At 48.2% G+C, this 12,481-nt stretch overlaps 1 long non-coding RNA gene across 2 annotated transcripts; it reads right to left on the bottom strand.

Annotated features, from left to right (window-relative positions):
* Window positions 1-2,319: 2,319 nt before the first annotated feature.
* LOC127926815 (uncharacterized) lies at window positions 2,320-4,380 on the bottom strand. 2 transcript variants are annotated; one of them, XR_008125171.1, is made up of 5 exons: window positions 4,320-4,380; window positions 4,070-4,151; window positions 3,783-3,987; window positions 3,496-3,659; window positions 2,320-3,283 (listed from the first exon to the last, which is right to left on the bottom strand). It is a non-coding gene; the product is annotated as an uncharacterized LOC127926815 (long non-coding RNA). The 2 variants fall into 2 exon arrangements; XR_008125170.1 differs by having other exon boundaries at window positions 4,070-4,233; window positions 4,320-4,362.
* Window positions 4,381-12,481: the final 8,101 nt, after the last annotated feature.

The following is a 12,481-nucleotide window of genomic DNA, read 5'->3' as shown; positions in this document are numbered from 1 at the left end:
TCCACTATACACTCCACCCTCCCCCTCCACTATACACTCCACCCTCCCCCTCCACTATACACTCCACCCTCCACCCTCCCCTCCACTATACACTCCACCACTCCTACCACCCTCCACCCCACCCTCACCCTCCCACTACACACTCCACCCTCCACCCTCCCCTCCACTATACACTCCACCCTCCCACTCCTCCCCTCCACTATACACTCCACCCTCCCCTCCACTATACACTCCACCCTCCCCCTCCACTATACACTCCACCCTCCCCTCCACTATACACTCCACCCTCCCCTCCACTATACACTCCACCCTCCCCCTCCACTATACACTCCACCCCCTCCACCCCCCCTCCACTATACACTCCACCCTCCCCCTCCACTATACACTCCACCCTCCCCCTCCACTATACACCCTCCACCCTCCACCCTCCCCCTCCACTATACACTCCACCCTCCCCCTCCACTATACACTTCACCCTCCCCCTCCACTATACACTCCACCCTCCCCCTCCACTATACACTCCACCCTCCACCCTTCACCCTCCACTCCACTATACACTCCACCCCCCCTCCACTCCACACTCCACCCTCCACCCTCCACCCTCCCCCTCCACTATACACTCCACCCTCCACCCCCACCTCCCCCTCCACCACTCCACCCCTCCACTATACACTCCACCCTCCACCCTCCCCCTCCACTATACACTCCACCCTCCACCCTCCCCCTCCACTATACACTCCACCCTCCACCCTCCCCCTCCACTATACACTCCACCCTCCCCCTCCACTATACACTCCACCCTCCACCCTCCCCCTCCACTATACACCTCCACCCCACCCTCCCCTCCACTATACACTCCACCCTCCCCCCTCCACTATACACTCCACCCTCCCCTCCACTATACACTCCACCCTCCACCCTCCACTATACACTCCACCCTCCCCTCCACTATACACTCCACCCTCCACCCTCCCCCTCCACTATACACCCATAAAGTAAATCATCTCCTTTCCACCAGGTGATAATACAGCCTTTAAATGATAAAACACTACTGACACATTGTCCTTAGAGTGATACCCTAAGAATAACAGACTAGGAACAAATACCTTCATTATTTTGGTTCCTAGTTCACATATAATATTCTGTGCCCGAGGACTGAAGTGAAAGAAATGATTTGGTACAACGAATATACTTTTACATGACGTCACAACAATCAATCAAATTTATAAAGCCCTTCGTACATCAGCTGATGTCTCAAAGTGCTGTACAGAAACCCAGCCTAAAACCCCCAAACAGCAAGCAATGCAGGTGTTGAAGCACGGTGGCTAGGAAAAACTCCCTAGAAAGGCCAAAACCTTAGGAAGAAACCTAGAGAGGAACCATGGTATGCGGGGTGTGCCGGGTTGAGATTAGAAACCTAGAGAGGTACCAGGCTCTGAGGGGTGGCCAGTCCTCTTCTGACTGTGCCGGGTTGAGATTAGAAACCCTTTCCAGAGGGAACCAGGCTTTAAATGATAAAACCTCTTCTGACTGTGCCTTAGAGATTAGAAACCTAGAGAGGTACCAGGCTCTGAGGGGTGGCAAATCCTCTTATTTTGACTGTGCCGGGTTGAGATTAGAAACCTGAGAGGTACCAGGCTCTGAGGGGTGCCAGTCCTCTTCTGACTGTGCCGGGTTGAGATTAGAAACCTAGAGAGGAACCAGGCTCTGAGGGGTGGCCAGTCCTCTTCTGACTGTGCCGGGTTGAGATTAGAAACCTAGAGAGGTACCAGGCTCTGAGGGGTGGCCAGTCCTCTTCTGACTGTGCCGGGTTGAGATTAGAAACCTAGAGAGGTACCAGGCTCTGAGGGGTGGCCAGTCCTCTTCTGACTGTGCCGGGTTGAGATTAGAAACCTAGAGAGGTACCAGGCTCTGAGGGGTGGCCAGTCCTCTTCTGACTGTGCCGGGTTGAGATTAGAAACCTAGAGAGGAACCAGGCTCTGAGGGGTGGCCAGTCCTCTTCTGACTGTGCCGGGTTGAGATTAGAAACCTAGAGAGGTACCAGGCTCTGAGGGGTGGCCAGTCCTCTTCTGACTGTGCCGGGTTGAGATTATAAGAGTACAACAGGTCACTACACTCATACCTGATATTACAACACTCTTGCTAACAAGTAAAAAACTCAAACAGGAAGTACAAATGGTCAGATGAAGTGGATGCTAAACTACAGCAGTGGTTCCCAAACTGTGGGGTCGGACGGGGGGACTGGGGGGTCGGACGGGGGACTGGGGGTCGGACACTGGGGGCGGACGGGGGACTCCCCCCCTCCCCTTAAAAAAAAAACATTTTTTTGTAAGAACTCAGTCCAGCTTTAATAATAATAATATATGCCATTTAGCAGACGCTTTTATCCAAAGCGACTTACAGTCATGTGTGCATACATTCTACGTATGGGTGGTCCCGGGAATCGAACCCACTACCCTGGCGTTACAAGCACCATGCTCTACCAACTGAGCTACAGAAGGACCACTCCTGAAAGTGATAATAGTAGAATGTACCAGGTGACATTTCTAAATGGGGTATGACATCATCAGCTCCTCTTGTCACCTTAGTCATTGTTCACATTAGAGAGATGTTTATAACTAGTCAGGAATGTCCAGATCAATCAGCCCACGGCCGTCTTTTCACTTACTTTTTTTAGCCCATAAATATTGTTGTAGTTTTTGAGTCACTCAAATATCACATGAATACACATTAGACATGGCAAAATTTATAGAATTGCAAGAAAATAATTTGCTTTAAAACTGCAAAACGTTCTTTGCACCCCATGATAAAAATGTGTATAATTGCAGGAAATAAGAGCCCCTGAGCTACAGGACTGTTTCGCTAGCACAGACTGGAATATGTCCTACCAGACGAGCTAAATGCCTTCTATGCTAGCTTTCGAGGCAAGCAACACTGAACCATGCGTGAGAGCGCCAGCTGTTCCCGGAAGACTGTGTGATCACGCTGTCCATAGTCGATGTGAGACCTTTAAACAGGTCAACATTCACAAGGCCGCAGGGCCAGACGGATTACCAGGACACGTACTCTGACATTTTCAACCTCTTACCGACCCAGTCTTTAATATCTACATGTTTCAAGCAGACCACCATAGTCCCGGTGCCCAAGAGAGCCAAGGTCACCTGTCTAAATGACTACCGCCCAGTAGCACTCCCAAGACAATGTCAATGACGTTCATTTGAGATCGAACCAAACAGAAGGTTGGTAATACACAGTAGTACTCTGCCACACTGACTAACTCTACCTGCTACCTACTGACACTGTCTTTATCATCCTACCTGACTAACTCTACCTACAGACACTGTCTTTATCATCCTACCTGACTAACTCTACCTACAGACACTGTCTTTATCATCCTACCTGACTAACTCTACCTACAGACACTGTTTTTATCATCCTACCTGACTAACTCTACCTACAGACACTGTCTTTCTCCTCCTACCTGACTAACTCTACCTACTGACACTGTCTTTATCATCCTACCTGACTAACTCTACCTACAGACACTGTCTTTCTCCTCCTACCTGACTAACTCTACCTACAGACACTGTCTTTATCCTCCTACCTGACTAACTCTACCTACAGACACTGTCTTTATCATCCTACCTGACTAACTCTACCTACTGACACTGTCTTTATCATCCTACCTGACTAACTCTACCTACAGACACTGTCTTTCTCCTCCTACCTGACTAACTCTACCTACAGACACTGTCTTTATCCTCCTACCTGACTAACTCTACCTACAGACACTGTCTTTATCATCCTACCTGACTAACTCTACCTACAGACACTGTCTTTATCATCCTACCTGACTAACTCTACCTACAGACACTGTCTTTATCCTCCTACCTGACTAACTCTACCTACAGACACTGTCTTTATCATCCTACCTGACTAACTCTACCTACAGACACTGTCTTTATCATCCTACCTGACTAACTCTACCTACTGACACTGTCTTTATCCTCCTACCTGACTAACTCTACCTACTGACACTGTCTTTATCCTCCTACCTGACTAACTCTACCTACAGACACTGTCTTTATCATCCTACCTGACTAACTCTACCTACAGACACTGTCTTTATCATCCTACCTGACTAACTCTACCTACTGACACTGTCTTTATCATCCTACCTGACTAACTCTACCTACTGACACTGTCTTTATCATCCTACCTGACTAACTCTACCTACTGACACTGTCTTTATCATCCTACCTGACTAACTCTACCTACAGACACTCACTGTCTTTATAATCCTACCTGACTAACTCTACCTACAGACACTGTCTTTATCATCCTACCTGACTAACTCTACCTACAGACACTCACTGTCTTTATAATCCTACCTGACTAACTCTACCTACAGACACTCACTGTCTTTATAATCCTACCTGACTGATCCTAGCAACACAAAGAGCCTGCTGGGGATTTACTGTTGAGATGAGCTGAATTACAAACTACATCTGTTCATGTGACCTCAAGGGCTGCTTCCCAAACAACATAGCGCAACAACTAGTCCTATTTGCCCGTGGTCAACAGTAGTGCACTATATAGGGAATAGAGTGCCGTTTGGGAAGCAGCCCCAGTTACAAAGCAGCAGAGGGTAAAGTATCACAGTGCTTCAATATTTAACAGCTTTTCAGAGGTGACTGGATCTGGGAGCTGTCAGTGGTGGAGGAGAGACTGCTGGGATATCATGACTCAACAGACATCAGGTATCAACACAGTGGAGAGGAGACTGCTGGGATATCATGACTCAACAGACTTCAGGTATCAACACAGTGGAGAGGAGACTGCTGGGATATCATGACTCAACAGACTTCAGGTATCAACACAGTGCAGAGGAGACTGCTGGGATATCATGACTCAACAGACTTCAGGTATCAACACAGTGGAGAGGAGACTGCTGGGATATCAGCAGAGGGTAAAGTATCACAGTGCTTCAATATTTAACAGCTTTTCAGAGGTGACTGGATCTGGGAGCTGTCAGTGGTGGAGGAGAGACTGCTGGGATATCATGACTCAACAGACATCAGGTATCAACACAGTGGAGAGGAGACTGCTGGGATATCATGACTCAACAGACTTCAGGTATCAACACAGTGGAGAGGAGACTGCTGGGATATCATGACTCAACAGACTTCAGGTATCAACACAGTGCAGAGGAGGCTGCTGGGATATAATGACTCAACAGACATCAGGTATCAACACAGTGGAGAGGAGACTGCTGGGATATCATGACTCAACAGACTTCAGGTATCAACACAGTGCAGAGGAGACTGCTGGGATATCATGACTCAACAGACATCAGGTACACAGTGGAGAGGAGACTGCTGGGATATCATGACTCAACAGACATCAGGTACACAGTGGAGAGGAGACTGCTGGGATATCATGACTCAACAGACATCAGGTATCAACACAGTGGAGAGGAGACTGCTGGGATATCATGACTCAACAGACATCAGGTATCAACACAGTGCAGAGGAGGCTGCTGGGATATCATGACTCAACAGACATCAGGTATCAACACAGTGGAGAGGAGACTGCTGGGATATCAGAATGATTTCTCTGAACAGTACACTCTGAAACACATAGATCCCCCCGAACGCAGCTCACTCTCCAGATCCCAATCACCTGAATTCTGATCACCTGTTCATACACCTGTATGTCATTATCACACAGTATTTAGTTCAGTTCTTGGCACCTCATCACTGTGAGGTATTGTTCGTCTTGATACACATTCTATTCAGAGCTCTGTTTATTTCCATATTAGCTTTTGGCCATCCTCACTAACGAGGCGGCAGGGTAGCCTTGTGGTTAGAGTGTTGGACTAGTAACCGGAAGGTTGTGAGTTCAAATCCCTGAGCTGACAAGGTTATCTGTTATTCTGCCCCCGAACAGGCAGTTAACCCACTGTTCCTAGACCAGTTAACCCACTGTTCCTAGACCAGTTAACCCACTGTTCCTAGACCAGTTAACCCACTGTTCCTAGACCAGTTAACCCACTGTTCCTAGACCAGTTAACCCACTGTTCCTAGACCAGTTAACCCACTGTTCCTAGACCAGTTAACCCACTGTTCCTAGACCAGTTAACCCACTGTTCCTAGACCAGTTAACCCCACTGTTCCTAGACCAGTTAACCCACTGTTCCTAGACCAGTTAACCCACTGTTCCTAGGCCGTCATTGAAAATAAGAATTTGTTCTTGACTGACTTGCCTGGTTAATTTATTATTATTTTTTTTTAAAGACACTTTTTTTGCCTATTCCCTGCCTGTACTTTAACCTATCAGATTTCCTGTTATCTATTGCCTGATCTCCCAGACGACGTTACTAGCCTTTTCCCTGCCTGTACTGTTACCTTGTATGACCTTCTGCCTGCCCCTGGACTCAGCTACCTGCCCCTGGACCCAGCTACCTGCCCCTGGACCCAGCTACCTGCCCCTGGACCCAGCTACCTGCCCCTGGACCCAGCTACCTGCCCCTGGACCCAGCTACCTGCCCCTGGACCCAGCTACCTGCCCCTGGACCCAGCTACCTGCCCCTGGACCCAGCTACCTGCCCCTGGACCCAGCTACCTGCCCCTGGACCCAGCTACCTGCCCCTGGACACAGCTACCTGTCCCTGGACCCAGCTACCTGCCCCTGGACCCAGCTACCTGCCCCTGGACCCAGCTACCAGCCCCTGGACCCAGCTACCTGCCCCTGGACCCAGCTACCTGCCCCTGGACCCAGCTACCTGCCCCTGGACCCAGCTACCTGCCTCCTCCTGTGGTCCTCTACAATAAACACCAGCTGCGCCCCGCACTTGAAACCAGCTCTCTGTCTCCCATCGTGTTCAGTACAAGTACTGTAATCAGAATGGTTTCTCTGAACATACACTATAGTGATGACAACAACACTAGAATACACTAACAGTACTCCAGCTATCTGTTAAGGACACTTGGGCTATCTGTATTTAGCTAGATAGTTCACTCAGGAAAACATGTCAGTACTGGAATCCATAATCTAGATTCTAGCATGAATGACTGTGTCCAACTCAGTCCTTAACCCAATGTGCTTTCACAAAATGGTGGTTGGTGACACGGGATACCCAGTAATTAGTTCTGAGTTCTGACTAGTTTCTCCTGAGCTGTGGCTACAGACTGCCTATAAACAGACACACCCACATGGGCAGACACACCCACATGGGCAGACACACCCACACGGGCAGACACACCCACATGGGCAGACACACCCACATGGGCAGACACACCCACATGGCCAGACACACCCACATGGGCAGACACACCCACATGGCCAGACACACCCACATGGTCAGACACACCCACATGGGCAGACACACCCACATGGTCAGACACACCCACATGTCAGACACACCCACATGGTCAGACACACCCACATGTCAGACACACCCACATGGGCAGACACACCCACACGGTCAGACACACCCACAAAGGGCAGACACACCCACATGGGCAGACACACCCACATGGGAACAGACACACCCACACATGTCAGACACACCCACATGTCAGGTTCTGGAGAACAGTAGTGAGACATGCCTGTAACACACCCCACATGGTCAGACACACCCACATGGTCAGACACACCCATTAGGCAGGCAACCCACACAAAGCCTGTAACAGACACACCCACATGGTCAGAACAGTTACCCACATGGGCAGACACAGCCCTCTGGTTCTGGAGAACAGTTAGTGAAACATGGTCAGAACACAGCCACATGGTCAGACACACCCACTGGTTCAGAACAGTAGTGAAACCCACACAAAGCCTGTAACTACACCCTCTGGTCAGACACACCCTGGTCAGAAGAGTGGTTGCTATAGAAACCCATATGTCAACTACACCCTTGTTCTGTCATGGGCTGCTGTGACACACCCTGTACATGGTTCAGACAGTTACCCACATGTCAGACACACCCACTGGTCAGAAGTAGTGCACACCCACATGTCAGAACATTTGGGACCCACATGTCTGTAACACACCCACTGGTCAGACACCCCCACATGGTCAGACACACCCACATGTTCAGAACAATAACAGTAAAAGCCTGTCAGGCACAATGTCTGAAGATGTTTATGTGTTCCCACAAAGCCTGTAACACACCCACTGGTTCTGGCAGACACACATAAGCCACATGGTTAGAACAGTAATTACAGAAACTACATCCTGACATGGTCAGACACACCCACATGCAGACACATCCACAGGTCTGGAGAACTAGTCACCCACATGTAAACTAGAGAACACACCCTGGAGAGACAGTTAGTGAGACACACAAAGAGAACCTGTCATCTGGTCAGACAGACCCACATGTCAGACACACCCACATGTCAGGCACAAACCCACACAAATATGTACAAGAACAGACACAGACCCACATGTCAGAACATAAACACAAAACCTGTACACCTCTGGTTCTGGAGAACAGTTAGTGAAACCCACACAAAGCCTGTAACTACGGCCCTCTGGTTCGACCCTCTGGTTCTGGAGAACAGTTAGTGAAACCCACACAAAGCCTGGAACTACGGCCCTCTGGTTCGACCCTCTGGTTCTGGAGAACAGTTAGTGAAACCCACACAAAGCCTGTAACTACGGCCCTCTGATTCTAGAAAGGAGGAGAGAGGAGAGTGGTTGCTATAGAAACATACTGATGTACTGAACTATGGACTATTGTTCTGTCATGCTGCTGTGACACGCTATGATTGTGACACGCTATGATTGTGACCCAAATGGAACCCTACTCCCTATAGTCCACTACTGTAGACAGAAGTAGTGCACTACATAGGGAAATAGAGTGTCATTTGGGACTCAGAGTTAACTCTGTCCTCCATACAGCCCCGTGGCTCCAGCCCCGCCCACATCATAAGTGTTATTGCTTCGGGAACAATAACAGTAAAAGCCAACAAGCTGGAAATGTCTGAATGATGTTTATGTGTTCCTGCTGTAACTACAGAGAACTAGTCACCCTGACATAAGGTCAGACTTACTGTAATTACAGAGAACTAGTCATCCTGACATAAGACCTGCTATAACTACAGAGAACTAGTCACCCTGACATAAGGTCAGACCTGCTATAACTACAGAGAACTAGTCACCCTGACATAAGACCTGCTGTAATTACAGAGAACTAGTCACCCTGACATAAGACCTGCTATAACTACAGAGAACTAGTCACCCTGACATAAGACCTGCTATAACTACAGAGAACTAGTCACCCTGACATAAGGTCAGACCTGCTGTAATTACAGAGAACTAGTCACCCTGACATAAGGTCAGACCTGCTATAACTACAGAGAACTAGTCACCCTGACATAAGACCTGCTATAACTACAGAGAACTAGTCACCCTGACATAAGACCTGCTATAACTACAGAGAACTAGTCACCCTGACATAAGACCTGCTATAACTACAGAGAACTAGTCACCCTGACATAAGGTCAGACCTGCTATAACTACAGAGAACTAGTCACCCTGACATAAGACCTGCTATAACTACAGAGAACTAGTCACCCTGACATAAGGTCAGACCTGCTATAACTACAGAGAACTAGTCACCCTGACATAAGACCTGCTATAACTACAGAGAACTAGTCACCCTGACATAAGGTCAGACCTGCTGTAACTACAGAGAACTAGTCACCCTGACATAAGACCTGCTGTAACTACAGAGAACTAGTCACCCTGACATAAGGTCAGACCTGCTGTAATTACAGAGAACTAGTCACCCTGACATAAGACCTGCTATAACTACAGAGAACTAGTCACCCTGACATAAGACCTGCTGTAACTACAGAGAACTAGTCACCCTGACATAAGGTCAGACCTGCTATAACTACAGAGAACTAGTCACCCTGACATAAGACCTGCTGTAACTACAGAGAACTAGTCACCCTGACATAAGGTCAGACCTGCTATAACTACAGAGAACTAGTCACCCTGACATAAGACCTGCTGTAACTACAGAGAACTAGTCACCCTGACATGACATAAGAGAACTCAGACCTGCTGTAATTACAGAGAACTAGTCACCCTGACATAAGGTCAGACCTGCTATAACTACAGAGAACTAGTCACCCTGACATAAGACCTGCTATAACTACAGAGAACTAGTCACCCTGACATAAGGTCAGACCTGCTATAACTACAGAGAACTAGTCACCCTGACATAAGACCTGCTATAACTACAGAGAACTAGTCACCCTGACATAAGACCTGCTATAACTACAGAGAACTAGTCACCCTGACATAAGACCTGCTATAACTACAGAGAACTAGTCACCCTGACATAAGGTCAGACCTGCTGTAATTACAGAGAACTAGTCACCCTGACATAAGACCTGCTATAACTACAGAGAACTAGTCACCCTGACATAAGGTCAGACCTGCTATAGCTACAGAGAACTAGTCACCCTGACATAAGACCTGCTATAACTACAGAGAACTAGTCACCCTGACATAAGGTCAGACCTGCTGTAATTACAGAGAACTAGTCACCCTGACATAAGGTCAGGCTTGGCCTGGGTTGTACTGGCTGTTTTGGTAACAAAACAAGAACAGGCACACACACACACACACACACACACACACACACACATACACAGGCACGTGCGCAAGCAGATCACACACTCACACGCAGGGGTTGTTTTCCTGGTCAGGATGGTAGAAACAGAACGGCGCTGTGGAGGGAGACGCTTTGAGAACAGCTCTTTGTCCTTAAAGAGGGAAACAATGAGGGAAGCCACAGCCTCTGTCCCAAATGGCACACTATTCCCTGTATCGTGCACTATGTAGGCAATGGGTCCTAGTCAAAAGTAGTGCACTATAAAGGGAATAGGGTGCCATTTGGGATGAACTTACAGTCAAGTGGGCTGATTGTTCCAGGACAAACAAAACTAGCATGAGGCATGCTATGCTGCTAACAGCCATAGACCACAACTGATTCATGATGCTATGCTGCTAACAGCCATAGACTACAACTGATTCATGATGCTAGATGCTGATAACACCCATAGACCACAACTGATTCATGATGCTAGATGCTGCTAACAGACATAGACCACAACTGATTCATGATGCTAGATGCTGCTAACAGACATAGACCACAACTGATTCATGATGCTATGCTGCTAACAGCCATAGACTACAACTGATTCATGATACTAGACGATGCTAACAGACATAGACTACAACTGATTCATGATGCTAGATGCTGCTAACAAACATAGACTACAACTGATTCATGATGCTAGATGCTGCTAACAAACATAGACTACAACTGATTCATGATGCTAGATGCTGCTAACAACATAGACTACAACTGATTCATGATGCTAGATGCTGCTAACAGCATAGACTACAACTGATTCATGATGCTAGATGCTGCTAACAGACATAGACTACAACTGATTCATGATGCTAGATGCTGCTAACAGACATAGACTACAACTGATTCATGATGCTAGATGCTGCTAACAGACATAGACTACAACTGATTCATGATGCTAGATGCTGCTAACAGCCATAGACTACAACTGATTCATGCCGGAATATGAAAACAAATATTTATTTCAGACGTCTTTTGCCTTGCGTGACCTCTGTGTGCGTGTTCCTAGTCGTTAGGGCACAGTGCTCCGCGATGCCTTCTTAACTTCTGATAAGTGGCCCTTCTCTGGTGTTCTGCCCCAGGCAAACACACAGCCTTTCTGGGAATGGGAGAGCCAGTGGTAATCAGGGACGATTTCATTCCTTACAATGAACACATTGACCCACTTCTATTGTGAGGCCGTTACGTCAATCCTGTGTGTGTGTGTGTGTGTGTGTGTGTGTGTGTGTGTGTGTGTGTGTGTGTGTGTGTGTGTGTGTGTGTGTGTGTGTGTGTGTGTGTGTGTGTGTGTGTGTGTGTGTGTGTGTGTGTGTGTGTGTGTGTGTGTGTGTGTGTGTGTGTGTGTGTGTGTGTGTGTGTGTGTGTGTACAGTAGCTCCAGTACATCTGTGGCCAAACAGCAGAATCTCCCCTCAGGCCCTAACTCTCATTATGTCACAGTAGCTGCTCTCTTATGTAAACACCCTCATTCACAGTCAGTAGCCAGGAGAGACAGGGGAGACAGGAGAGACAGGAGAGACAGGAGAGACGGGGGAGACAGGGGAGACAGGAGAGACAGGAGAGACAGGGGAGACAGGGAGACAGGGGAGACAGGAGAGACAGGAGAGACAGGGGAGACAGGAGAGACAGGGGAGACAGGAGAGACAGGAGAGACAGGGGAGACAGGAGAGACAGGGAGACAGGAGAGACAGGGGAGACAGGAGATACAGGAGATACAGGAGAGACAGGGGAGGAGAGACAGGAGAGACAGGAGAGACAGGGGACACAGGAGAGACAGGGGAGACAGGAGAGACAGGAGAGACAGGGG

The sequence above is a fragment of the Oncorhynchus keta genome, unplaced genomic scaffold (assembly GCF_023373465.1).
Source record: "Oncorhynchus keta strain PuntledgeMale-10-30-2019 unplaced genomic scaffold, Oket_V2 Un_contig_8387_pilon_pilon, whole genome shotgun sequence".
Taxonomy (NCBI): Eukaryota; Metazoa; Chordata; class Actinopteri; order Salmoniformes; family Salmonidae; genus Oncorhynchus; species Oncorhynchus keta.
The sequence above is the reverse complement of the archived record's forward strand: the minus strand, read 5'-3'. Positions and strand labels throughout refer to the sequence as shown.